We start from the raw sequence: 27,328 nt of genomic DNA, 5'->3' as shown, positions 1-27,328 counted from the left end.
AATTACAGTCATCAAATTATTTTTTTAAAATAAATTCCTGGACCCAAGAATCCACTCCAGTTTTCAGATGAAAAAATTAAAGTCATGTGAAAAATGCTCCAAATAATTATTGATTAGAAAAATGCAAATTAAAACAACTCTGAGGTACCATTCACATCTATCAGATTGACTACGATGACAAAAAAAGGAAAATAATGTTGGAGAAGGCGAGGGAAAACTAGGATACCAATGCAATGTTGGTGCAGTTGTGAACTGATCCAACCTTTCTGGAGAGCAATTTGGAACTACACTTAAAGGGCAATAAAACAGCATATCCTTTGATTCAGCAATACCACTGGTCATAGAGATCATAAGAAGGGGGGAAAGATCCACATGTACAAAAATATTCATAACAGCTCTTTTTTGTAGTGGCAAGGAATTAGAAATTGAGGGAATGCTCATCCATTAGAGAATGGCTAAACAAGTTATGATATACAAATGTTTTAATTCTTTAAGAAATGATGAGCAACGAAACTTTAGAAAAGTCTAGAAACACTTACATGAACTTATGCTGAGTGAAACAAACAGAACCAGGAGACCACCATACACATTAACAGCAACTTTTGTGACATGAAACAACGATGATGGACACAGCTTCTCTCAACAGTTAAGTGATCAAAGACAACCCTGAGGAACCTGTTATGGAAAATGACCTCCCCATTCAGACAAAAAAATACAATAAACTATGGAGTCTGAATGAAGAGTAAAGTGTGCTGGGTTCACTTTTTTATAAATTTTTGTTTTTACTTTCCCATGATTTTTCTCTCCCTTAGCGCAAATTCCTCTTTTACAACATGAATAATATGGAACTATGCTAAACATGACTGTACATGTTCAACTCTTACCAGATTGTTAGCTGCCATGGGGTGGGAAAAGAAAGAAAACAGTGGTAGAAAAACTTGTAAATCAATGAATATTGGAAACCTCACCTCCAATAAAATTAATTTCTGTGTTTTAACTATACAAATTTTACATTTACATGTGTGTACAGATTATCCTTGGAGAAAGTCAGTTTCTTTAAGACAAGATCTATTGCTATTTTTTTTATTAGGGCCTGTCAGAGATGGTATTAATGAATAAGTGACAAGGCCAAAGAGAAAGGCTTTATAAATCAAACAATATTGGCTACACTTTGTGAAATGCTAAGGGTTTTAAGAAATACTTTGCTCATTTTTGTGTTTGGTTGTTTTTGTTGATGGTTAAGTTCATAATTTTTTTTTTAGATTTTTGCAAGGCAATGGGGTTAAGTGACTTGTCCAAGGCCACACAACTTAAGGGGTGGCTAGGTGGCACAGTGGATAGAGCACAAGTTTTAAAAACATGTTAAAAAAAATCCAAGCAAAAGTAACTAGGATCTAGACAAGTCTATGGCTATTTAGAAGAAGAAAATACATATTTGAAATGTTCCAAAAGAAAAAGCACAGTATGCTATAAAAAATTCCATACAGGGGAAGCTAGGTAGCACAGTGGATAGAACACAGGCCCTGGAGTCAGGAGGATCTTAGTTCAAATCCAGTCGTAGATACATTATAATTACCTATCTGTGTGACCTTGGGCAAGACACTTAACCCCACTGCCTTGCAAAAACTAAAAAAAAATAATAATAATTCCATACAAAGAAGGTATAAGACTAGCGTAGACTGAATTTATCCAGACAATGGATATGTTCAATTGACAAAAATATTTTACTGAGACTGCTTTTGATTCTTTGATAAATTTTCCAAATTGTTATTCTTTAAGTTTTTAAATAGCCTAAAGTAGAATACAAATAACATCACTACAAATATTCTACACAATGCAAAATGAAAAAATCTGGTATAAAACAATAAAAGTGATTAAAAGGCTGTTCAAAGAAAAGCCTGTATTAATCTAAAAATACATTTATGGGCACAGAACCAGGTCAAGTAGAACTAGAGAAGAATTCTGGGAGGGAAAAGTATAAAAACTCTCATTTCGAAAGGCAATCTAGGTTTAGAAGAACAGTTAATCACCAATTATTAAGGGACTTATTAAGCACTTATTGCAAAGCACTGGGTTAAGCACTGGAGATAAAAGCCAAAAAAACCCAATGGTTGGCCTAAAGGAATGCACTTTCTAAAGTAGTCACAAAATGTAAATTATTAGGTTCATATAAGACACACTCAGAGTAGATAAAAATAATCTGAAGAGGAAGGTATTATCATCTGAAAGGACCAAGAAAGGTGAAATTGGAGCTGAGTCTTGAAGTTAAGACAGACTAAAAGGAAAAGGTGGAAAGAGTAGAACAGTATAAAGGAACTTAGCTGAAAGAAAGCAGTGTTACAAAAACCTAGGGGAAAGAAGATCCAGAAGAAGGAGACTGCCAGTATAAAATGTTCTACAGGTGAAGAAGGATCAAAATTGAGAAATTCATTAGATTCGGCAAACAAGAAAGCTCTAATAATTCTTAAAGATTCAGTTTTCAGTTGAATAAAAAATCAGAAGCTAAACAGCAAACAAAATTTAAAAGGGAATGAAAGAAGCAGAGATAATGGATATATAATGACTTTCTCAAGGAGGTTAGCCACAAAGGGGAGAAGAGAAATAGGAAATTGCTAGCATATTTGATGGTCAGGTCAAATTAGGGTATTTCAAATACCAGGGTCTATAAAACTAGAAAAGATAATAAGATGTCAGCTTCTCATGGGTTCAGTTTTTTAACCTGTAATATGTAGACATTACATTCTGTAAAATGAAGACAATGAATTAAATTATACAGAATAGAATTTAGAGCAAGATAGGACTTTATAAATTCACTAGTCCAAAACTCTACACTACAAATGAGGAAACAATAGTATATCAAAAGGTATAAGGCTAAAAGGAAGCAAATTACTAAAAAAACCTGAAATTAATGAATTATAGAAACAATGATTATTTAAAAGATAATGATGACAAAGACATCCAAAACAGTACTAAAAGGGAAATGTCTATATGGTAAAATAAAAATTCAAAAAGAATATGGAAAGTCATAGGAAATAAAGCCAGGGGCTCCTCTCCACAAACTCCTCCAAAATAATCTTAAAAAGTGCATCAGAGGGGCAGCTAGGTGGTGCAGTGGATAAAGCACCAGCCTTGGAGTCAGGAGTACCTGGGTTCAAAACTGGTCTCAGACACTTAATAATTACCTGTGTGGCCTTGGGCAAGCCACTTAACCCCATTTGCCTTGCAAAAAAAAAAACAAAACTAAAAAAAGAAGTGCATCAGAAAAAAAAAACACCAAGTTCTTTGTCTGGCCCAATCAAGCATAAGGAAGACAAACAGGGACTACTATAGATCCTAGGGGACATATTCAGTAACAAGAATACTCCTACTCTGCAAGGAGAGACTGTACTAACCTGGAGGAGGTTCTAGACTTTTATCTGGGCACTCCCCAGAATCATATTGGACACTGCAATGGGGAGAGACACAGATATAAGTGCAGGTCATAGATCCAAGGCATGATGAGAAGGGAACCTGCTCAGGGACTGGGAACTAAGTATTCTTGTATAGTGAAGTCCTGGACAACATACTGAGAAATGAAGAAGTTCAGAAGCAAGCAGCAGCAGTGTGGCTTAGACCTCACGTAAAGAACAGGGTCTCATTCTCAGTAACTATTTCAGTCTGTAAAAGAATAACAAGGATAGAGGCAGTCTATACACTTGTTCAGACCCAAACTCGGGTCAGCAATTTCCAGGACGCAGGAAACAACCAAATTTGATCATGAATCAGAGCATTAAGAGACCTGAAAGCTGGTAGTTCCCCAACATGACTCTAAGATCCTGGTATAGAACACTCCATAGCTAACAGGACCTGCCCAGACCTTCCCTCCAGAAATGGGTACAGCCCAATCTTAACATCAAGTCCAAATTTCTAAAAGTAGACTGGAAAAATGGGTAAACAAAAACAGAAGCCCCCCCATAAAGTTATTAGAAACCCAAGACACAAATACAAAAGAGAATGATGCTAAACCACCTACAAGAAAAGTCTTAGAGAAACACATATCTTGGGCACAAATTCAACTAGAATTCCTTGAAGAGACAATGGCAAGAGTATTTTTTTCTTTTGTTCTTATTTTTAAATTGAATGAGAGTACTCACTCAAAAGAAATGAAAGCTATGAAAGAAAAAATTAAAAGGGGAATTAACAATTTAACATAATAGGTACAAAATCTTACCCAAGCAATAAACTGCCTGACAATTAGGACAGTTCAAGAAGCCAATGACTTGATTACACCATAAGAAATGTGAAAACAAAGTCAAAATGCTGAAAAAAAAATTAGAAAATTTAGGGTAAATGACCTAGAAAGGGTTAAAGAGAATAAATTTAAGAACCACTAGGTGGCACAGTGGATAGACTCCGGCCCTGCAGTCAGAAGGACCTGAATTCAAAAACAGCCTCAGACACTTAATAATTGCCTAGCTGTATAACCTTGGGCAAGTCACTTAAACCCATAACCTTAAGTTAAAAAAAAAAAATTAAACCACTGGACTATCTAAAAATCACAATAAAAAAATTTTTAAAAAGAAGTCTAGAAATCACATTTTAATATATCTTAAAAGAAAATGGCCCAGGGCTCTTGGAAACAGAGAATAAAGAAGAAAGAGATAGAATTAAGAGGCCAAATCCTGAATGAAATGCCAAAGTGAGAGCTCCTAGAACCATCACAGCCAAAATCCAGAGTTTCAAGGTTAAAAGAAAAATCACTGGGGCAGCTAGGTTGCCCAGAGGATAGAGCACCAGCCCTGGAGTCAGGAGGACCTGAGTTCAAATCCAGCCTCAGACACTAAACAATAACCTAGCTGTGTGACCTTGGGCAAGTCACTTAATCCCATTGCCTTGCAAAAAGAAAAAAGAAAAATCACTGCAAACAGCTCAGAACACATATCTCTCCATATCTGAATTAACAGCTTCTTCCTTTTTAGTTCTTTATTATTGCTTGTTCATATTTACCTTTTCACTCCTGTTTGCACTTCAAAATTTTTCCACATCTCTGCTCTTTTCATCAAGAATGCATTAAGTCCTCTATTTCATTAAAGATCCATTTTTCCTTTCTGTAAAATTATACTCAATTTTGCTTTGTAAATTATTGCTGTAAACCAATATGAACTGTCTTCTGATATATCATACTCTGCTTCTTTATACCAGTGGCTGCTAAATCATGTCCAAGCTGTGTTTGTCTTTGTGGCTTTGTTCTGAGTTGGACTCTGAAATTCTGGAGTAAATATCTGGGTCTTACATCATCCTGTTTTGTATTCTCTTAGGTTACTTAGTATAACTCTTACGTTATCAGAGTAGTATTAAGTACTGTCTTCTTCATGGATCTCTGGAGCAGCTCAGTCTAGAGATCTAAAATGGTTAACCATGTCCAAAGCAATCTGTTCTATGGTAAAGTTTGATCATCACAACCTTCCTGGTCTAAATTTTGCAACCTACTGATCCTGGATATGGTCTGAACCCCCTAATAGATCTGACACTGTCACCTAGCTGAAAGTTCCACGGGTTCAGAATGACAGAAATTTAAGTCTCTTTGCTCTGAGCTGCTTTGGCATAGATACGCCTAGGGACTTAATTCAACACCCTGATCCAGGGTCAGTTTCACAGCTGTTATTCTCTTTTGTTCCCGCTCCTTGCTCCAACACAGTCAAAAAACCAGAACTACTCATGCCCTGGTCTCATGCCCTTCTCCTTAGTCTGCACTGAATCTAAGGCAAAGTTCCAAACATGGTATGACAGTTGTCTCCTGATCCTACTCCCTATATAGGCCTTTCTCTGTCACCCTATGCCAGCTCAGGCTAGAAAAATGACTGATTCTTCCTTAATTTTCATGATAAAGTCTTGGTGTCTAGTATGCTTTTCTAGTTTTTTTGTTGAAGTTATTATAGCAAAAATCTAGGTTTTTAATAGCTTCCCCTTACCTTGGCTGGCATGTCAAAAGGTATTTATTACTATCAAATTAAATGGAGGAAGCAGATAGAAGAAAGACAATTTAAAATTTACTAGACTCCCTGAAAACAACAAAAAAGATTGAATATCATATTTTAAGAAATAAATATAAACTACAAAGATCTATTAATATCAGAGGGCAAAATGAAAAAGTAAAAAAGAATCATTTGTCATCATCTGAGATAAATCCCAAAATAAAAGCTCCAAGGAATGTCACAGTCAAGATCTCGAACGTCCACTTAAAAGAAGAAACACTGCAATAAGCCAGAAAGAAACAACAGTAAGCATCACACAAAATTAACATAGAGACTAATAATAACAGAAAACAATATTCCAAAAAATTAAAGATTAAAGACTAACAACTGAGGTTAATTTACCCTGCACGTCTGAGTATAATCTTACAAAGGAAAAAAAATGCATCTGTAAAGGAATAAAGCACTTTCAAATATTTCTGAAGAAAATATCAAAACTGAAAACACAAAAAATCTAGGAAGGTAAAGCTACCTGAACAATAGAGAGAGATTGAACGATGATGAAATATTTATATTCTAAAAGGAAGAAAGGAGATAAATGTCCCACAAAATCACTAAGAGTTGAAAAAACAGACACATGGTTTGAGAATGATTTTAATCTTTTTGGATAGTACTAAGAGGAGAAAGAAAAGAGCAGACAAAGGGGAGACTAGGGGAACTAATAATGTATAAAACATAAAACTTCAAATACTAAAAAGCAAAAATATTAAACATAGGGGTGGCTAGGTGGTGCAGTGGACAGAGCACTGGGCCCTGGAGTCAGGAGTACCTGAGTTCAAATCCAGCCTCAGACACTTATAATTACCTAGCTGTGTGGCCTTGGGCAAGCCACTTAACCCCACTTGCCTTGCAAAAACTTTAAAAAAAATATTAAACATATCCTTTACTGATTACAATGCAATTAAAAATTATAAGCATTAAAGGACCTTTAAGAAAAGGATTAAACTGGTGAATCCAAGAACAAGAAATAGAAACTACAGAAAATTTCAACAATGAGTCAACAAACATAGTAATATTAGGAAGACCTTAAGGAGAAACTTAACTCTCCAAATGTTTTCGTTAAAAAATAAGAAGAACCTTTTGATAAATTGGACATATAATAAAAAAAAACTGGAAAAGCACCAAATTGTTTTATAAAACCATATAACAAATAAATGAAGCTAGAAACTAATTTTAAAAAATAAAAGTGATAAACTATTAGCTAATCCAGTTAAAAAGTAAGGGGAAAGTCAAATTGGCAATATTAAAAAGGAAAAGGAAAAATTCACAAATTAGGAAGGGAAAATAGAGGAAATTATTAGAAACTATCTTACCTAGTAATACACCAATAAAACTGATAAACTAAGTGGATAAACATTTACAAAAATATAAAACACCCAGAGATTAACAGAAGGAAAAAAGAGGTAATTTAGATCACATAATCTCAGAAATTAGAACAAATCATAAATGAACTCCAAAAGAAAATATTTCAACATCAGAGGGAATTTAAAATTGAATTCCGTAAAATATTCAAAGGACAATTGATTCCATATTACATAAACTGTTTATAAAAATAAGATAGGATTCCTAAACTCTTTCTAGATACAAATGTTATGATGTTTGCCCTTCATTCATGAAGAGGACCATGATGTCAGGAAGGTGATGTCATGACAAGCACATGAATTGAATTTGAGTGAAGGGATGATATTTTCTCATTTTCTCCTCCAAAATCATCTGGATCTAGTGGCCAGATATAAATTAGAATGACTGGAGATGGCCCTGGATGCAAAGCAATCAAGAGTTAAGTGACATGTCCAAGATCACACAGCTAGTGCTCTATCCACTATACCATCAGCAGTGTGAATCAGCTAAGTCACTTCACCTCTATTTTCTCAGTTTTCCCAACTGTAAAATGGAGAGCACATTATTGTCTACCTCCCAGGATTGTTGTGAGGATAAAATTAAGTAATGTTTGTAAAGAGCTCTGGAAACCTTGAGAAGCTAGATAAATGCTGGCTATTAATATTAAACTTATACATAAATATCTGTTATAAACATCTATGCAAAAATAAATAAAATGTTACCAAAGAGGCTTACAAGAACCTATCAAAGGAGTATACACTGTTGTTGTCCAGTCATATCCGATTCTCCATGATCCTACTGGCCACAGCATGCCAATACTGTCCATGGGATTTCCCTGGCAAAGCTATTGGAGTGGTTTGCCATTTCCTCCTCCAGTAGATTAAGACAAACAAAGGTTAAGTGATTTGCCCAGGTTCATATTGTTATTATATGTCTGAGGTCAGATATGAACTCAGGCCTTTCTGAGTGTCCAGTGTGTATCCACTTAATCATTGTGCCCAAGATGGATTTATTACAGGAATGCAGGGTCAGTTCAATATATGGGTAACTATAAATAGACTAATTATAAATGAATACAAAAATAATAGTTTGTGGCTTTTGGCAAAATCCAAATTCCATCTTTCTTTAACCAAAAAATAAAAAAAAAAACCTAGAAAGTGAATATGATTATCTAAAACCAAAAACCAATATGCTATGCAATGAAGAAAAGCTTTTCCATTAAGATTAAGGGAAAAGCAAGGACACCCCTTATTGCCACAGTAATCTTCACACATGGTGATAGAAATAGTAATTATTGCAATAAAGCAAGAAAAATCTTGAGAGAAAATAAGCAAATTTACTTTCTGTAAATGAGTCTAAAGAATCTGAGTTAACAAATCAGCAAATCTGCAGAATATAAAATAAAAACCTTTACAAGTAATTAGCTTTTCTGTATAATAACAACTAAAATGCTAAAAGGACAGAAATAGAAATTATATTACCAATAATTATAGAATAAAAAAAAATTTGGAAGTTCAATAACCAAGATAAAGGAATTATATATATATATATATATGTATGTATATATATATATATATATACTAGAAAACTTGTTTTAGAGAATTTAAGATTTAAAATTACTGAAAATATATTATTTGCTCATAGTTGGACTGTGCCAATATAACAAAAACAATAGCAACTAAATAACTTTCTTAGTACCTTACTAACAAACTGTAACTTACTAACAATGGTTACAATTAGAAAAAATAACAAAATCCATCTAGAGTAACATGAGATAAGTGGAGAAAAAAAACATGGCTTGACAGCATCAAATTTCCAATTAAATTACAAAGTAGCAATTATGAAAACTTGGTACTTATTTTTTTTTAATTAATTAGTGGAAGAATGAGAAGTAATAATTTGGCTGATTAAAACAAGTAAGAAATAAAATGCAAATAATTAAATGAACAGGTAAATACAAGCCAATAAATACAACACTGATTTTATATATTATATATATATAAATAATATATATTAAAATCTATATCTAGATATATAGATGTGTGTGTGTGTGTGTGTGTGTGTGTGTGTGTGTGTGTGTGTGTTTTGTTTCTCCCAATTAGAATCTATGTTCCTTGAGGATGGATCTGTTTCATTTTTATCATTTCATTTTCAAAGTCTGGTAAAGATGCTTATGGAATTTAATAGATGTAGCCAAAAAAAATAAAGAGTACTTAGAACCAGAAATTCTGTACTCAGACCTAGAGTGTAAGGAGGGAAAAGGCAAATACTGGCACTTCAGTCAAAGGTGATGAATTTAATCCCACTTCTGACCTGTGTGAAAGTCAACAAATTCCCTAATTCGCACTGTAACCAAATGAAGGTCAAAAGGTCATCTACACTCCCTTCTAGCTCTAAATAGGGTTTTTCTCTGCTATTTGCAGTCTATCAGATTTCAGACAAGTAAGTTTTACCTCCAAGAGCCCAAGTTTTCATAGAATAGCAGGACATTAGAGCATCAACTGCAGCAAAAGATCATCTATTCACACCCCTTCATTTTACTGGTGAAAAAACTAAAATTTACTGAGGGTACAGCTTGTCAAGTTCATAAAGTTAGTAAGTGGCATTTTACCAGGCCCTATTAAACCCCCATTTCTCAAGTCAATCTATCACCTAACATTTATTAAGTATCTGTTATATTCTAGGCAATGGGACAAGTCTTGGGAGTACAAAAGTGAAACAATCCTTTTCTCAAAAAATTTCAACCAGAGAAGACAACATTTATTAATAAAGATATATACAAATTGAATATAAAGTATTTACATGAGGGGGAGGGGGGCAACTGGGAAATATTGGGCCTGGGGAAAGACTTCTTTACAAAACATAGTATTTGAATATTCTTTAAGGAGAATAGAGATTCTAAGAAGCAAAGTATGTAAAGGAGTAATGAATAAGGAATAGTATATATATAAAATACTCTGAATGAAGATTATTTTCTTAAAAAAAGAAATTAAAACACACAGCCTCTGAGTTCTCTTCTAGTTCTAAATATAATATGGATCATATAACCAAATTTTCAGACTATATTCTCATTTAATATTTTATTTTCCCCAGTTATAAAAAAAACAATTTTTAACATTTTTTTCTGTTTTTTGGTTTTTTTACACGGCAACAGAGTTAAGTGATTTGCTAAGTGTCTGAGGACATATCTGAACTCAGGTCCTCCCGACTGCAGGTCTGGTGCTCTATCTGCACCACCCATTTAGAGTTGCCTTCACTTTTAACACAGTGCCAAATTCTCTTTTTTCCCTTCCCATCCCCTTCATAAATTTAATATTTGATATAGAGTATACATGTTTATTAATGCAAAACATTTCCATAATAGTCATACTGTGAAAGAAAAGAGATCATCCTCAAGAAAGATAAAAGGATGCTTCAATCTGTATTTAGACACCATCAGTTCTTTCTATAGATGGCATTTTTCATCATAAATCCTTTAGAGTTGACTTGGATCATTGTACACCTGATCATCATACAACATTGCTGTTACTTTGTATACTGTATATTTCACTATTTAGTAGTTCATGTAAATTTTTCCGGATTTTTCTGAGAGCATCCTGCTCATCATTTCTAATGACATAACACAATCCTTCTGCCATGTCCAAATGATAGTCATTCCCATAATCTTAATTTCGAATTCTTTGCCACCAAAAAAAGAGTTGTTCTAAATATTTTTGTACATTATAGTCATAGTCCTCTTTTCTTTTTGGCTTTTTAAAAATCTTTTGGAATACAATCCTACTAGTGGTACTGCTAAATTGCTCCATAGAATGGTTTAATCAGTTCACAACTCCAGCAAAAGTGCATTCATTTCACAATTTTCTTACATCCCCTCCAACATTTGCCATTTTCCTTTTCTGTCCTGTTAGTCAATCTAATAGGTAATGAGGCAGTTCCACAGAAAGATCAGAATACACACTCCTATATCCAAACCTTTGAAGAAAAATATGAATTGTCTCACAGTTCATGGAAGAGCTCAAGAAAAAGAGACAGAGGAAAAGCTGGGAAGAGAAGCTCTTCCAATGAGATGAAAGCTCAGGTAAATTCCTGAATTCAATCCACCATCTCGGCTTAGCCTCCTCATGATACAAAAGCTAGCAATTAGCTAAATATAGAGGATCACATACTCAAGAACCAGTTAACCAATGTTGTAATTTATAACCTTGGGGTTCAGGAGAAAAACAATACTAATAAAAGTTCTAACCCAATAGGGTATACTGACCACTGCTATGTACCAGTAGGCTTTAAGAAGATTTGAAATTTTACACAAGAAAAACGAGGGAGTGGTTATCAACATCACAAAAAAGATCAAATGACTAGCCTGAGGGTCTTAAGAGTCATTAAGTTTCTTTCCTGACACCATGAAACGTGCCATATTAATTAGAAAACTAGGACAATTTTTGAGTCAATCAGAGAATAGTATTTTGCTAAACAAGAAATTCAAATGGGAAGAAAAAAGTAATTCTCTAATCTTTTCACCAACTTCTTATTCATATCTTTTGAGCCAAAAGAATGTTGGCCCTTAAGCTCCTGCATTTCTCCATTATAGCTACAATTCTCATCTGCTCGACCACCACCATGTCTAAGTCAGTATTGTCAAACTCAAATAAGAAAGAGTCCATTAAACTGTCATAAGGTCACTGTAGGCTATATATTGCCTTAGTTTTCAATTTTAATATAATTTTTAAGTTCCTTGAATTTTTATTTATTTTGTTAAATTACTTCCCAACTACATTTTAATCCAAGTCTGGCTGTACTTGAGAACAGTATTTTAATTAGTATTATCTGTGTGACCTTGGGCAAATGACTTAACCTCAGGTTAATATGTGTCTAAGGCAAAAGTTTCAAATGCGTCTTTCTTGATAAAATCCAATATTCTGTCCACTATACTATTCTGCTTCTGTATCCTCTACATAGGGATAATCACAAATAATGTTCATTGCCATGCCTAACAAATACAGAACTGAATCTAACTGAGTAACCATCTGGGTATCCAAAAGAGATAAAAGGTATAGTTTTCATCCTGTCTGTCTGCTAATATAGGCATTCATAAATAACTCAGTAATTTCCCCTTCAATAAATACTAATTTTCCCCAGGCTATTAATGCCTGACCAGTTCTGTTCTACTATTACTAGTTCTTAAAAATTTCAACATTAACAGAATAATTCTATACAACTCAAAAAACACTGTTGATTTCTGAACAGCTCTGGAACAGATGGCAACTCAGAAGAGTCTTGTTCCAATTATGGCAAGTTTAACAGTATGCTCACCTGCTGCTATCTGAAACACCAATACTTCCACCACCTTTACTCAAAAAGCTTCTAATCACAATTAGAATTCTATTCAACTCCTGGTTCTCATTTCTTAAATTATAAGTAATAAAATTAATTTCATTAAAACACACCTAATTAAAACAAGCAGGAATCAAATTACATTATAATGAGAATACAGGAAAACTTTATTTTTATCACAGTGTTACTATATGCTGTGTTTTCTACATAGTTACACTGAGATGTGATGGTTTTGCTTCATATATATGTGAGAAAAGAAATAATATCTTATTATTTTGATCCTAGAGAACTTGGAAATGTTAGGAACTTAAACTTTTTTAATTTATAATATTAATTCCTGGTTTTAAACATACATATATTTTTTGAATTTTCTTCTTAAATAATTAAAGACGCAACATACAAATTAGAATACAGTAAGTCTGTAAGAAAGACAATGAGACTACGACAAATTCAATAAATCAGATTTACAAATAAAATGCTCCACTGGGACTTTCTGGACACTATTCCCTTCTAGCTTCCCTGATAACATCATTCTGCCTTAACAATTGATATATTATTTGATGTGTTAAGCCTAAATTTACACTGAGAAAGAGCAAACTTAAAATTAGAGAACCTTTAATAGAAAATAGAAAACTTCAGAAATTTTTGGAATTCTTCCATTTCGTTAAATGTCCATCTTTTTCCCTGGAAGAGTAGGCTCAGCTTTGCAGGAAAGTAGATTCTTGGCTGCATTCCAAGCTCCCTTGCTCTTCGAAATATCTCGTTCCAGGCCCTTCGATCCCTTAATGTTGATGCAGCCAGGTCCTGCGTGATCCTTACTGTGGCTCCTTGATATTTAAATTGTTTCTTTCTGGCTGCTTGCAGGATTTTCTCTTTTATCTGATAGTTCTGCAGTTGGCCACAACATTCCTTGGTGTTTTCCTTTTAGGATCTTTTTCTGGTGGGGATTGATGTATTCTTTCAATAACTACTTTGCCTTCTGATTCCATAATATCAGGGCAGTTTTCCATCACTAGATCCTGTAGTATTAAGTCCAGACTTTTTTTTTCTCTTCAATGTTTTCAGGAAGTCCTATAATTTTCAGGTTGCCCCTCCTCGATCTATTCTCAAGGTCAGTAGTTTTGTTGATGAGGTATTTTACATTTGCTTCTATTTTTTCTATTTTTTGATTTTGTTTAACTGACTCTTGCTGTCTCGTGGAGTCATTAGTTTCTGTAGACTCCATTATTTTTTGGGAGAGGAGTTTTCTTCATTAACCTTTTGTAACTCCTTTTCCAATTGGTCAATTCTACTTTTGAAAGAGCTTTCCATTTGACCAATTGAGGTTTTGAGAGAATTAATTTCTTTTTGCATTTGCTCATTTGAGGATCTGAGAGAATTATTCTTATTTTGTAATTGTCCAATTGATGATCTGAGAGATTTATTCTCCTTTTGTGTTTGTCCAATTGTACTTTCTAAGGTTTTGTTTTCTTGTTGCGTGGTATTAATTGTCTCTCCCAAATTTTTAAGCTCCTTCCTTATTTCTTCAAGGAAGTCTTTCTGTGCTGGAGACCAGATTGTACTCTCCTCAGAGGTTCCAGGTCTCTCTGGGTTGGGGTCTTTCCCTTCCAGGAATTTTTCTACAGATCCACCTTTCCACTGACCCTTCTTCATTATGCTAAGACCTTGAGTTGGGGGGGACTGGTTCACCTGGGCTTGGGACCGCTAAAGCTGCAGTTTCTCTGGGTGGCCAGTAGGAGGTGCTGGTTGCCCTCTCTGGAGTGTCTGTGACCTGGGTTGGGAGGCCTTCTCCCTTTGCCCGAAGGGAGTAATTGGAGCTATTGAATTCTTTTGCCTTCAATAAATGGTGAGCTTTACCCTGGCCTGAGGTCATTCCTCAGCTGGGCTGGTTCTTCTGCTCTTCTGGGCCTGAGGCAGAAGTAGTTTGCATTTGTTTGGGGAGAGGCCTCTGTGCAATGGAGGTGTACCCTCAGAGTTTCTCAGACCCAAGTAGCCCAGGGATGGTGTCCGCAGCTCTCCTGCACCAGAACTCTTCCCTCAGCCTGGTCCGCAAGCTCCAGGGGGACAGCACCAACACCAGCACCTCTGCTTCCCCGCAGACCCAAGCCCCCTTTCATCCAGCCCCACCGCTGATCCAGCAGGTCCGACTCTCTGGCCCTCAGACTCCCAGTTCCAATTCAGCTGTTAATCTGGCTGATCCGGGGCTGATCCTCCCTCTGAGCCCAGACTCACCCACGCCAGAATTCGGCCAAAGCTACTGTGGGAGACAAATCCTGAGGTAGATTTTCTTTCTCCTGGCTTTTCTTTCTGGGTTTTGTGGGTCAGTTTTCTTTTAAGAGGTTTGTTTCATGTGATAGATGGGGAAGAGATCAGGAGACTTTAGAACTGTGCCTGTCTTCTCTCCGCCATCTTGGCCAGAAGTTCCGAAAATAGAAAACTTACAAAGAGAAACATGTTCTTTTCTCATTTTTTTTTTAGGTTTTTTGCAAGGCAAATGGGATTAAATGGATTGCCCAAGGCCACACAGCTAGGTTATTATTAAGTGTCTGAGGCCGGATTTGAACCCAGGTACTCCTGACTCCAGGGCCGGTGCTCTATCCATTGCGCCACCTAGACACCCCAGAGAAACACATTCTAATAGTCAATTCTGCCTTTTCACAACCAAGAGAAAACCTGAAGCTTGCTGATTTTCATGTGAGGTCATTAAGTGGTTCATTAAATGGTAGTAAAAAAGGCAAGATATTTTTGAAAATATAAGTATAGAAAAAAGACTAGGGCTCTTATTATCTACCCTGAAAAATTTCTCAAGCTACCTATAAATGTCAATGGGCATCTGTCAATGAATTTTAAAGTTTGGGTTATTTTTAAAATTTTTACAATGGTGGAATGGTTCCTATATTAACTACTTCACAGAAACTGTTCTCTTACAAGTTTTATAAGATGTACAGGAAAGTGGCAGCTAGGTGGCGTAGTAGATAAAGCACTGGCCCTGGAGTCAGGGGTACCTGGGTTCATATCCGGCCTCAGACACTTAATAATTATCTGGCTGTGTGGACTTGGGCAAGCCACTTAACCCCGTTTGCCTTACAAAAAAAAAATGTACAGAAAAACATGACCAACATCTTTTTTGTCTTAACCTTTCTACTACACCACTTTCTTTTCTAAGCAATTGCATTTCCTGGGTACCTTACTACCCTGTTTAGGCTCTTAGCGATTTGTTCTTTAATCTTAATTCTTTTTTTCTATCTTTACATAGGATATCTTTTCCTACAATTCATTCTAGCAAAAACTCAAAAACAGTTATAGCAATGCAAGAAATACTATCCAATAAGGAACTTAGTATAAATATTTATTGAATTTGAATATACTTACCATTTCTTAGTGTTAGTTCAGAAATAGATACAGATAAATGAAGTGATGGCAGTGGGGCAATCTAGTATTCCCAGGCCGATATTCTACCAGACTTAACTGCCTCTGCAAAAACACAAATCAAGAACATATAAACTGTCCATTAGTTACCAAAAAATTTGGCAGATAAGAATCAAATCATTGTTCTACAAATTTAAATATCAGCATAGATGACTGTTAGAGCAGAAACAGTTTCATATTTTTTAGGGAGACTATCTTTATTATACTTCCATTTCACAATTAAGTTGTTTTAACTAATTAGTGTTAAACAACATTTGAGAAATGTTCTTTTTCTTCTCCTGTCTTAAAAGCCTCTATTTGTATATAGAATATTACATACAATATATAAAAGTTTAAATGAATGAATAGTTAACAATGAATCTCTCAAGAACACTCAAAAAAACACTCTTGAGAAACTGGGAAGTCAAAAAAGTTTAAGTTTGAAAATGTAGCCAAAAAAAAAAGAAGAAATCAAATTGGGTAATAAAACTTATGCCCTCAATAAAATAAAATCTAATGAGTCAAAACCAATATAAAATATAAAAACCAAAAAAAAAAGAGACATTTTTCCAATATCCAACAGACTGTCTAGATTCCCCCAGTGATTTTTTCCTCTCCCTTAAATACATTTCAATCTTCTGCGACTTTCCCCCACCCATTCCCCACTCTGAAGATATTCGATTTCCTTCTGGGTACAGCATTCCCCAACTATCTACAGTGGACCCCACCCCCTATCACATTGGCAAGCCTCACTTGGGCTCTTTCACTTCCCTCTCCCCAACACCCTTGAGAATCAGGTCACCCCACAAAAGCCATTGCTTTGGAGGGCTCCACGCCTTACCCACCACTGCACCTGTAAGGGGGGGAGGAACTTTTTTTAATGTAATATTTTTTGTGTAGTAAAACTTTTCTTCGCAACTTCATGTATAGCAATGTAAACTAACTCTGGCAGGTAATACCTAAAAAAAATGCCTGAATCCCACACTGGATTCCTCCACTTCATTTATGAAAAAATACACAATTCCTACAACTACCATTGATAACATCCTGGCCTTGGCAAAAATAACACAGGCCATGTACCATGCCTTCCTACCCCTACCCTCATGAATGCTCCATGTCATTGTTCCCTCCTTAGTGGAGAAAAAGAATTTTTAAGAAAGGGTTGGGGGTGGAGTAGGGCTTGTAGTTTTGAATGTGTCTCAACTTAAGTGCTACCCTCTATCTATGTGATTGTACTGCCTTGGGAAGTTGTACTTGACTGTAAATGACCTTTCTTTCTGATTGTACCCTCTCTATACCCTCTGCTTTAACCCTGTCCTTTACTCTGTCCTCTGGGGAGGCGGGGCAGCTGGTTCAGACTTTCGGAGTTTGTTCTTTTGATTTATGTGGGCTCCAGTTTTCTTTCCAGTGAAGGTTGTTTTAGCCACAAACCACTTTACTCCACTGTTTCCATTTTAAAATAAAAAGAAACTTATACTGACAAAAAAAAACAATATAACTAATGTGGATGGCTTGAGAGTCCTGCAGATAAAAAATTCTGGGGCCAACTATAAATGTTCTATACCAATCTCTTTATAGTATCTAAGATTGATTAAGGTACAACAAGAACAACTAATGTAAGTTATAATCATTTATATTCATCTTCCTCCCTACCATTCCCACTTAGTTTCAAGTCATCATTAGTCCCCTCTTAAAGTTAGGTAAGATGGGGTGGCTAGATGGCATAGTGGATAGAGCACCAGCCCTGGAGTCAGGAGTACCTGAGTTCAAATCCGGCCTCAGACACTTAATAATTACCTAGCTGTGTGGCCTTGGGCAAGCCACTTAACCCCATTTTTGCCTTGCAAAAAAAAAAGAAAGAAAGAAATTAAAGTTAGGTAAGAACCATGCAAAGAAACAGAAGAGCTTTCAAATTCACATAAAAATATTATCACATGAAGAGAGAATAGGGTCTAAGTAAAAAGACCTGGATACTGGTCTTCCCTAAACCCAAAGCTGTACAGGATAAGAGAAGAGATTTCCTAGATTTACATGTTAGTTCATCTTTGTCATCTAGGAACATAAAAGGCTTCTTCATAGCAAAAATCATCATATAAATGTCTATATCTCTGGAGGGGCAGCTAGGTGGCACAGTGGGTAGAGCACCAGCCCTGGAATCAGGAGTATCTGAGTTCAAATCCGGCCTCAGACACTTAATAATTACCTAGCTGTGTGGCCTTGGGCAAGCCACTTAACCTCATTTGCCTTGCAAAAAAAAAATAGTGGCAACAATTTGACAAACTTTCAACTCCTGCCTCAGGAAAAAGGAAAATACCAGAGGTCTGACAGAAAAGGCACTTTAGGAAATGAAGATATGTGTATAGTGGAAAAGAAAATGACAAGTTGGAAGATTAGAATAATACTTTTTTGCATGTATGTACTGTATTTCACATTTTTAAAATAATGTCACTGTTGGAGTCTCTATCTTTATGTGACATGTTTTCAATTAAGACCCAAATTAGCCTTTACAGGATTTTGTTGCTCTTTGTGGCTTTGCCTCCATTTAAAAGTCTAGCACTTGAAAAAAGGCAAACACATTTCTAACTTTTACATGCTTGGTTAATCAATATGCAACTTTGTTTCTTCACATTTCATATCAAAGACATCATGTCTACATTTCCAAGGTCATCTACAGCATCCTGAGTCAATACCAGTCTTACTTTATTATGCAACTGAACTTTTAATAACTCAAGAAGACAGAGTGAGGCTGATGACTCTGTACAACTCTGCCTCACATAAATCCAATTTGCCAACAAGTCAAAACATCACCCATGATGGTACTGGTTCCCTTAAAAAAAAAATCAAGAACCAAACAAAACAGCATCATAATGTCTACAATTAGGTCCAGTTTTCAGTTGAGTGTATTTTCTATCAGCAGCTCTACTTGACTTAAATTGAGGGAATGTTATGCTCCATGTGAGGTATTCCTTTTAGTATGCCTCCTCCCCCCACTTGTGTGTGTTTGTGTGTGTGTGTGTGTGTGTGTGTGTGTGTGTGTGTATTTTCCCCCATTAGACAGTAAAGTCAGCAAGGGAAGGCAAAGTCTCCTTTTTCTTATTTGTATCCCCCCTAGCACTTAGCACAGAGGCAGGCACATGGTAGATACTTAATACATACTTGCTGAATTAAATTTAACTGAAATTAAATCCCTAAAATACTTTTCAATTCAATAAGCACGGATTTCAGTACATCAGGGATATAAAGATAAACTATGTAGTCCCTGTCCTCGAGATGCTTAAATCTACTTAGGGGATAATGCTTATTCATAAATTATGATACAAACTAAAAGGCAGTAAGTATATAAAAGAGGTCAAATAGAAAGGACTAAAATATTCATAGAGCGGGGTCACTTCTAGCTGGGTACCAGAGGTAACTTCATAAGACCACTGAAAAATAAAATAAAGATTTTCAAGAGTCAGAGCTGTGGAGAGTCTGTTCTAAAATTTGGGAAGATATACACAAATGCACTGAGGATGGACAGCATAGAACCAAGACTGGGGAAATGATAACTGATTGATTAGTCAGATTATGTAGTGTACTGGATGGCAGCATCAGAGTAACAAGGAATCCCTGAATTCATTTGAGCATAGTAGTAATTTAGATCTACACATTAATAGATGAATATTCATATTCATATTAAGACAGATGACCTTGATAGAAGTGTGAAACGTGTATCTGCACAAATTAAAAAGGCCCAAAAAATATTTTCCAGAGGAAAAGTAAGGAAGCACTTGAAATGAAATTGGGAAGGGGCAGCTAGGTGGTGTAGTGGATAAAGTCAGGAGCCTTGGAGTCAGGAGTACCTGGGTTCAAATCCGGTCTCAGACACTTAATAATTACCTAGCTGTGTGGCCTTGGGCAAGCCACTTAACCCCATTTGCCTTGCAAAAACCTAAAAAAAAAAAAAAAAAAAAAGAAATGAAATTGGGAATGGAAAGGAGAGAATGGATGTATAGTTACTGTGGAGGTCAAAACAACATGACTGGAAATAATGATTGGCTAGAAAAAGATGTTCAGAAGGTTTTAAAACTATTAAAGTAGGAAGTTTAACAACAATATAGAAATGAGGAAGAGCAAGTTCAAAGAGGAAAAAAGGGTAATGAATGAGTATTTCTTAAAACACTTTCTCCATCAAAAGGTACTAGGATATGTGTTGGGAATACAAAAAGAAGAGTAAGACAGTCTCTGCTCTTAGGAAGCTCACATTCAGCACATATGAGTTTCAATTTCAAGACAGATGGAAACTTCCTATGGTCCTTAGGATGCAGCAGCAAAGTAGATGGAAATGTCTTTTCTTTAATATCATTTCCATTGATGAGAGCATATAAATTTCTGATACTGAACCATTTGACTATAACAAGGACTTTGTTGGCAAGATCTTTCTTCCCTGCATCTTTGTAGGAAGCTATAACATTTGCAGAAGTAATAGTCAGCCTGTTTCTATGTATAAGGGCTGGAAGCAGAGTTATCCCATAATTCTAGGCTGAATGAAAATGGAGGTACAGGTAGTAATTATACAACTTGCTTGGTATCACTCAAAAAGTCAGCCTGCTTCAGCAAGACTGAATGGACCCTTCTCCACAGGTGTTGCTTCCCTAGATAATGACTGTGAGAGCCTAAATGGAAGCAAAATTGGTGGTCTGGGAGAAGCGTCCATTTCCATACTTCAGGGGCCTGATTGCCATAGTAGTTAGGCCGCAGTCAGATGGTGATAAGAAAAGTGGGCCTACTCTCCACAAGGATTTCCCCTTTCAAAAGAGAGAATAGAATAAATGAGAGTGGGCAGGAATAGACTGGAGATACAGCTAGTAATAGCAACTGTGTGAAAAATATTGAAGCAACTTCTCTGGTGGACTTATGATAAGGAAAGCAATTCACCCCAGAGGCAGAGCCATTGGAATCTGAACACAGACTGAGGTATATTTTTTTCTCTCTATTGAGGTTTCTCATCTTCTTGGGGGGGAGGGGGGTTTATGTTTATTCTTATGTTTACTCTTATAATACATTCAATTTACATCAATATATGACATGGAAACAATGTAAAGACTATCAAACAGCCTTCTGGGGGGTTGTAAAATTCAAAACCTTACAAAAATGATAGGTACATATAACTATTGTATATAATTAGAAAACAAATAAAATGTTGACAAACAGGGGAAAAAAGGATTTCTCCTTTCAATAAAACTTTTGGGAATAGTCTTAATAGGCCTGGTGGTTTTAGAGAGTCCTGCTATTCCCAAGGCTGTTGGTCCTGAGCTAGTTTTATCGTTTTATTTTAAGAGGAAATGACTTGTCTGACACATGCTGCCCCCTGATGGCTCTCCATCAGGATGTCTTGTTGAAATAATGATAATGGTATCACTCAATGAAATAATAAGTTCACATTTGGATTTCTTGCATTTAAGGTCTCAAAAGGGAATCTAGATAGAAATATCCACAGCAAGCACTGGAATTAAGAATTTGGGGGTTACAGTTATAGATATATAGAGATATAGATATAGATATATATGGGGGAGAGAGAGAGAGAGAGAGAGAGAGAGAGAGAGAGAGAGAGAGAGAGAACAAATAAGAACAGAAGGATTGGGTCTTGGAAAAAATGACCAAATTTTGCATATATAAAGAGGAATTGTAAAGATTACTGAGAAGTACCCATCAAACAGGAAAGAAAGCCAGAACTGGGCCGTGTCATATATGTCAAGGAAAAATTAAGAAAATCAAAATCTCAAATGCAGCAAAAAAGCTCAAAGTGGCTGAGAACTAAAAACCACTAGATTTGGTGACCATGGAAAAGAGTGGTTTTGGGGAAATAGAAACCAGACTGCAATGAGTTTAGTTAATTAGAAGGAAATGTTAACTATTCTTCCTAGAGTTCAGTAATGAAGGGAAAGAGAAAGAAAAAACGACAGCAAAGACAAGAAAGGGATTTTTTTCTTGGATGGCAGAAACCTGAGCATGTTTCTAAGCAAAGTAGAAAGGACTAATCAAGAGGGAGATTACTAAAAATATATGAAAGAAATGAACTCTGGAAAAAATCCTAGAGGAAACAAAAAAAAAGCATAGATGGAGTGATTAGTATGGGAAAGACTACCTCATCCTTTAGGAAAGGACAGAAAGAAAGGATTCATGAGGACAGAAAAGGATTAAAAGAGTGAAAAGAAAAATGTTCAAGAAGCTAACAAATAGCCTTGATCTTTTCAGGGAACTGAGATGAAATCCTCTGCTGAGCCTAAAGGCAGTGACAAAGGAGGTGGTCTAGAACACCTGCTCTGGGAAGTTATAAGGAGTCAGAGGACAATACAACTAATTTTCTGTTCATGTCATATGAAATGGGAACTACTTCATCTCATGATACATTCTATTAGTATCCTGCTTTAGCATATGTTTAGTCCCAGAGAATGCAGCTCAAGGAAACTGTCTCAACTTCTGGATCTAATTGTTTTTGTTCAATCGCTCATGTCTAAAATTACCTTCTGTACTCCAAAATTTAATCCAACTCAGTTCAACTCCCTTTTTGCTAGACAAATATAAAAAAGTAAAACCTAATCACCTGAGTATTTCCCTGAGTATTTCATGTATGAAAAGTAGAAGTAAGTAACATCAGGATCAGTGAATAAGAGAAGTATGACAGAACACATTGGACTCATCTAAAACTGTACTCAGGGTTCAGCAATAGAACAGGAAATACCCCACTTCTCAGTGCATTCTCCATCTCCAATTACGATTCCTTGCTATTCTTTTTGTCAAAGCCAACTTCTTTATACATGTTTTTTATCTCATTCATTTCTATCTTCTCCAGCACATTGCCCCTTCCAATCATTACACTTTCTCCTTTCTAATTTTCAGCATCTTTCTACTCTCCCTACTTCTTTCAAGATGTTCAATTCTCCCCAACACATACTGTTAGCAGAATGTATCCCCTTTCTCATCCAAACTCATACTAATTGACTGAAACTCTCCAAAGCAATGAATGATCTCTTAATTGCCCAATCTGACAATCTACATCCTTCTTGATCTCTCCTGCATTCTACACTATTGACAACTTTTCCTCCAGTACATTCTTTTCATTAGGTTTTCTAAACACTCCTTTTCTCCAACCACTCCTTCTTTTAGTCTATTAGTTTATCACCCATATCATGTTCCTTGACAGTTTTCCCAATTCTCTTTTCTGGGTCCTCTTCTCTCTCTCTCAACTTTGTCTCAGTGACCTCAGTGGCTCCCTTGGGCTTACAGCTATGCAGATGCTCTCAGATCCACATATTCAACCCCCATCTCTCATCTAAGCTTGATGCTGAATTGCCAACTCAATTTTGAAAATTTCAAACAAGATGCCTTAAAGGCATCTCAAAATTAGTATGGCCTTAAAAACAAAACCAAGATTAGAAGGAAGCAGGAAGTTGGGAAACAATTTCTACAGCAAGTGTTTCTGATAAATGCCTCATTTCTAAATATATAGAGAACTGAGTCAAATCTATATGAATACAAGTCTTTTCCCAACAGAAAAAGGGTCAAAGGATATGAACAGATAGTTTTCAGATGAAGAAATTGAAGTTCTCTTTAAGTCATTAAAAAAGGTATCAGGGCAGCTAGGTGGCAGAGTGGATAGAACACCGGCCCTGGAGTCAGGAGGCCCTGAGTTCAAATGTGGCCTCAGACACTTATAACTGCCTAGCTATAAGACCTTGGGGAAGTCACTTAACCTTATTGCCTTAAATAAATTTTTTTAAAAAAGAAAAAAGGTCTCAATCAAATGCAAATTAAAACAACTCTGAGGTACCACCTCACACCTATCAGATGGGCTAATAGGAAAGAACAGGAAATGAATGTTGGAGAAAATGTGAATAAAAGTTGGAATACTAAAAGCATTACTGCGGGAGTTATGCACTGATTCAACCATTCTGGAGAACAATCTGGAACTATAACCAATGGGCTATAAAACTGCATACATACTCTTTGATTTAACAATACCACTACTAAGTCTGCAAAAAAAGGATCATAAAAAAGGGAAAAGGACTCACATGAGCAAAAATATTTATAGCAGCTCTTTTTGTGGTGGCAAATAATTGAAAATTGAGAGGAGGCCTATCAATTAGGCAATGGTTGAACAAGTTGTGATATATGAATGCAATGGAATACTATTCTATAAGAAAGGATGAGTAGGCATTTTTAGAAAAATGTGGAAGACTCACATGAATTGATGCTGAGTGAAGTGTGCAGAACCAGAACACTGAGTATACTAACAGCAACACTGTGCAATAATCAACTATGATAAACTTAGCTCTTCTCAGCAACACAATAAGAAATGATAATTCCAAAAGAGTCATGCTAACCACATCCAGAGAAAGAAATAGTCTGAAAGCAGACACATATTATTTGCACTTTGTCTTTTCTTTTTCCTTTCTCCTGATTTTTTTCCTTTTGTTCTGATTCTTCTTTCACAACATGACTAATGTGGAAATGTTTACAAAATTGCACATGTATCAACATATATCAAATTGGTTGTTGTCTTAGGGAGAGAAGTGGGAAAGGAGAGGGGGAAAGAAATAAAATACTATTAAGAGAAAAAAATTAGTATTTCCAAAATTGAACTTCTTATATATCCTCCAAAATTCATTCCCTCTTCCAAAGTCTCCTATTACTGTCAAAGCCACCACCATCCCTCCAGTCACCCTGGTTTTCCTACCTCAGAATCTTACCCCTCAAAGTCAAACAATTAAATCTTGCAGTTTCTACCCCCATAACATTTCTTGCATCTACATTCACACATCTACTGCCTAAATAGACAAATAGAAGGAGCTAAATATAATATAGTAAAAAGATGGAGTCAATAGGTAATAAAGGAAAGTAGTGGGGAGAAGAGAAAGGAGAGGAAGAAGGGGCTAAGATATTTCACACATAAGAGTCAAGAAAAAAACTTTTACAATGGAGTGAAATGGAGGGAAGGCAAGGAGGAATGAGTGAGCCTTCATTCTCATCAGAAATGGCTCAGAGAGGAAATAACATACACACTTAATGGGATATAGAAATACATCTTACCCTAGGGAAAATGAGAGAAAAGGAATAGGATAAAGGGAAATGGGGGGGGGGGTGATAGAACAGAGGGAAGAGCATAGGAGAGGGGTACTCAGACACAACACACTTCTGAACAGAGACAGGATGAAAGGAAAGAGAGATGGAACAGATGAGAGTGAGGAGGAATAGAGTGGAGGGAAATACAGCTAGTGATAGTAACTGTGGGAAAAATATTGAAGCAACTTCTCTGGTGGCCATGATCGGGAAGGCAACTCATCTAAGAAAAAGAGCTATCTGAACACTCTCTTGAGGTTTCTCATCTTTTTTTTTTGGGGGGGGGGGTATGATTACTCTCACAACAAGATTATTGCAATAATATAAAATAAATAAAAATAAATTTTAAAAAATTAGGCTCAGGCCACAATGTTGTGAATTATTTGATACTTCTGATCTGCACCATAAAATAAACCATGTCCTCCTCCTACTCAATGAACTAGAAGGATTTAACCCTACTTACTCCAGAATTAAATAGAAACTCTTCTGGACATCAAAAGTCCTTTAAAATCTGGATTTTTCCTGCTATTCCAGTCTTCTTCCATATCTCTCTTTTCTGCACACTCTATAATCCAGGTCCACGAGCCTACTCACTTCTCCTTACACATGATACTCCAGCTCTCAAGATTCTGACTGAACTCCATACTCAAAATGCTTTCCCTCTTTGGGGGACTTTTGCTACTCCTCACACAAAATACTCTAGCTCTCAAGACTACATTTGCACTGACTGAACTGCATACTCAAAATTCATCTCCCTCTTCACTTCAGACTTCAAAGCCTCCTTCAGACAAGAGGTCTTTCCTGGTCCTTCCTCCTGCCACACACCCCTCTACCACACACGTAAATTACCTTTATCTAATAAATATAATGCATGTACAATTTATTTGCATTTTGTCTTCCTCATTAGAGTACAATCTCCATGACAGTAGGGATCATGTTTCATCTTTATAACTTCTGTCCCTATCAAAACACCTAGTACAAAAAAGGCACTTTATATTTGTAGGCAGATCACTATTTGTATTTGACCCTCAAGTGATCCACATATTCAAGCAAGGAAAATCTCATGAAAAAAATATTTTTTCAGGGGTGGCTAGGGGGCGCAGTGGATAGATCACCATCCCTGGAGTCAGGAGTACCTCATTTCAAATCTGACCTCAGACACATAATAATTACCTAGCTGTGTGGCCTTGGGCAAACCACTTAACCCCACTGCCTTGCAAAAACTAAAAAAAAAAAAAAAAAAAAAAAAACTAATAAGTATATATATATATTCTTTTAAATTAAGTTTACTTATCACTTTATATCAAAGCTTATATTAAGGGCAATTCTTTTTATTAAGATTTTTGTCTGTCTTCTAGCTTAACAGATAAAGCAAAGATTCAGAAAATAAAGGAAGGAGTATATTCTATTTCCAGATGTTTCCATATGCATATGAAATTAAGAAATCAAAAAGCAAACAGGTCTTTAATTCCATACATGTAAAAAACAAACAAAATGCAGGTATTCATAAAACCAACCCAACTTAAAGCTCACTGATCTTTCTCAACTAGAATTCCTATTCTGTAAAATGTCATACTTCTCAGAGGACCATATTCGAAGAGGCAATCTATACTACCTACCAAGTCCCAGGTAGACAAAGTATTCAAAAATGGGCCCAAATAATCTCAACTATTGAGGAAGTGATATTTAATTTGTAAAACTATTCTAGATCCTCATCATTCAATAAATCACTCTACTACCCTCCTTTTACCATCTGTCTACCTGGTTTCAAATACTTAGCAATTCTACCATAAGATGAAATGAGTAGAAAAAAATTAAAGACACACTTACACAAGTCTAATTGTTTTAAAAAGGTTCAAAATAATTGGGCTGAAATTGGTAGCCTGAGACAACTAGTACCAGAGGAATAATAATGAAAATATTTCCCTCTTTTGATATAAAAATTAGTGGGAAATGGTCCATTTGCTGCGTCAATTAGTTTTGTTTAACTATTTTTCTTATTATGAGGAAGGTGCCATTGCAATTTAAAAATATTTAAAAATATTAAATTAAAAATATTAAAAAAAAGAAAAATTTGAGGTGTGAGGATTAACATATGTATTTCATATGTCAAATTTCTCTTTGTCTACCACAGA

General features: G+C 35.7%; 1 protein-coding gene across 4 annotated transcripts in view; it reads right to left on the bottom strand.

Annotated features, from left to right (window-relative positions):
* The window catches only part of TULP4 (TUB like protein 4), a 228,634-nt gene that overhangs the window by 194,330 nt on the left and 6,976 nt on the right, over nucleotides 1–27,328 (bottom strand). For all 4 annotated transcript variants that reach the window (XM_074187931.1, XM_074187933.1, XM_074187932.1 and 1 more), the window contains exon 2: nucleotides 16,056–16,157. The gene's annotated coding sequence lies outside the window, so the exon portion shown is untranslated. The remainder of the gene's footprint in view (nucleotides 1–16,055; nucleotides 16,158–27,328) is intronic.

Source organism: Macrotis lagotis, chromosome 5 (assembly GCF_037893015.1).
Source record: "Macrotis lagotis isolate mMagLag1 chromosome 5, bilby.v1.9.chrom.fasta, whole genome shotgun sequence".
NCBI lineage: Eukaryota > Metazoa > Chordata > Mammalia > Peramelemorphia > Peramelidae > Macrotis > Macrotis lagotis.
Note: the sequence above shows the minus strand (reverse complement) of the source record. Positions and strands in the feature narration are given on the sequence as shown.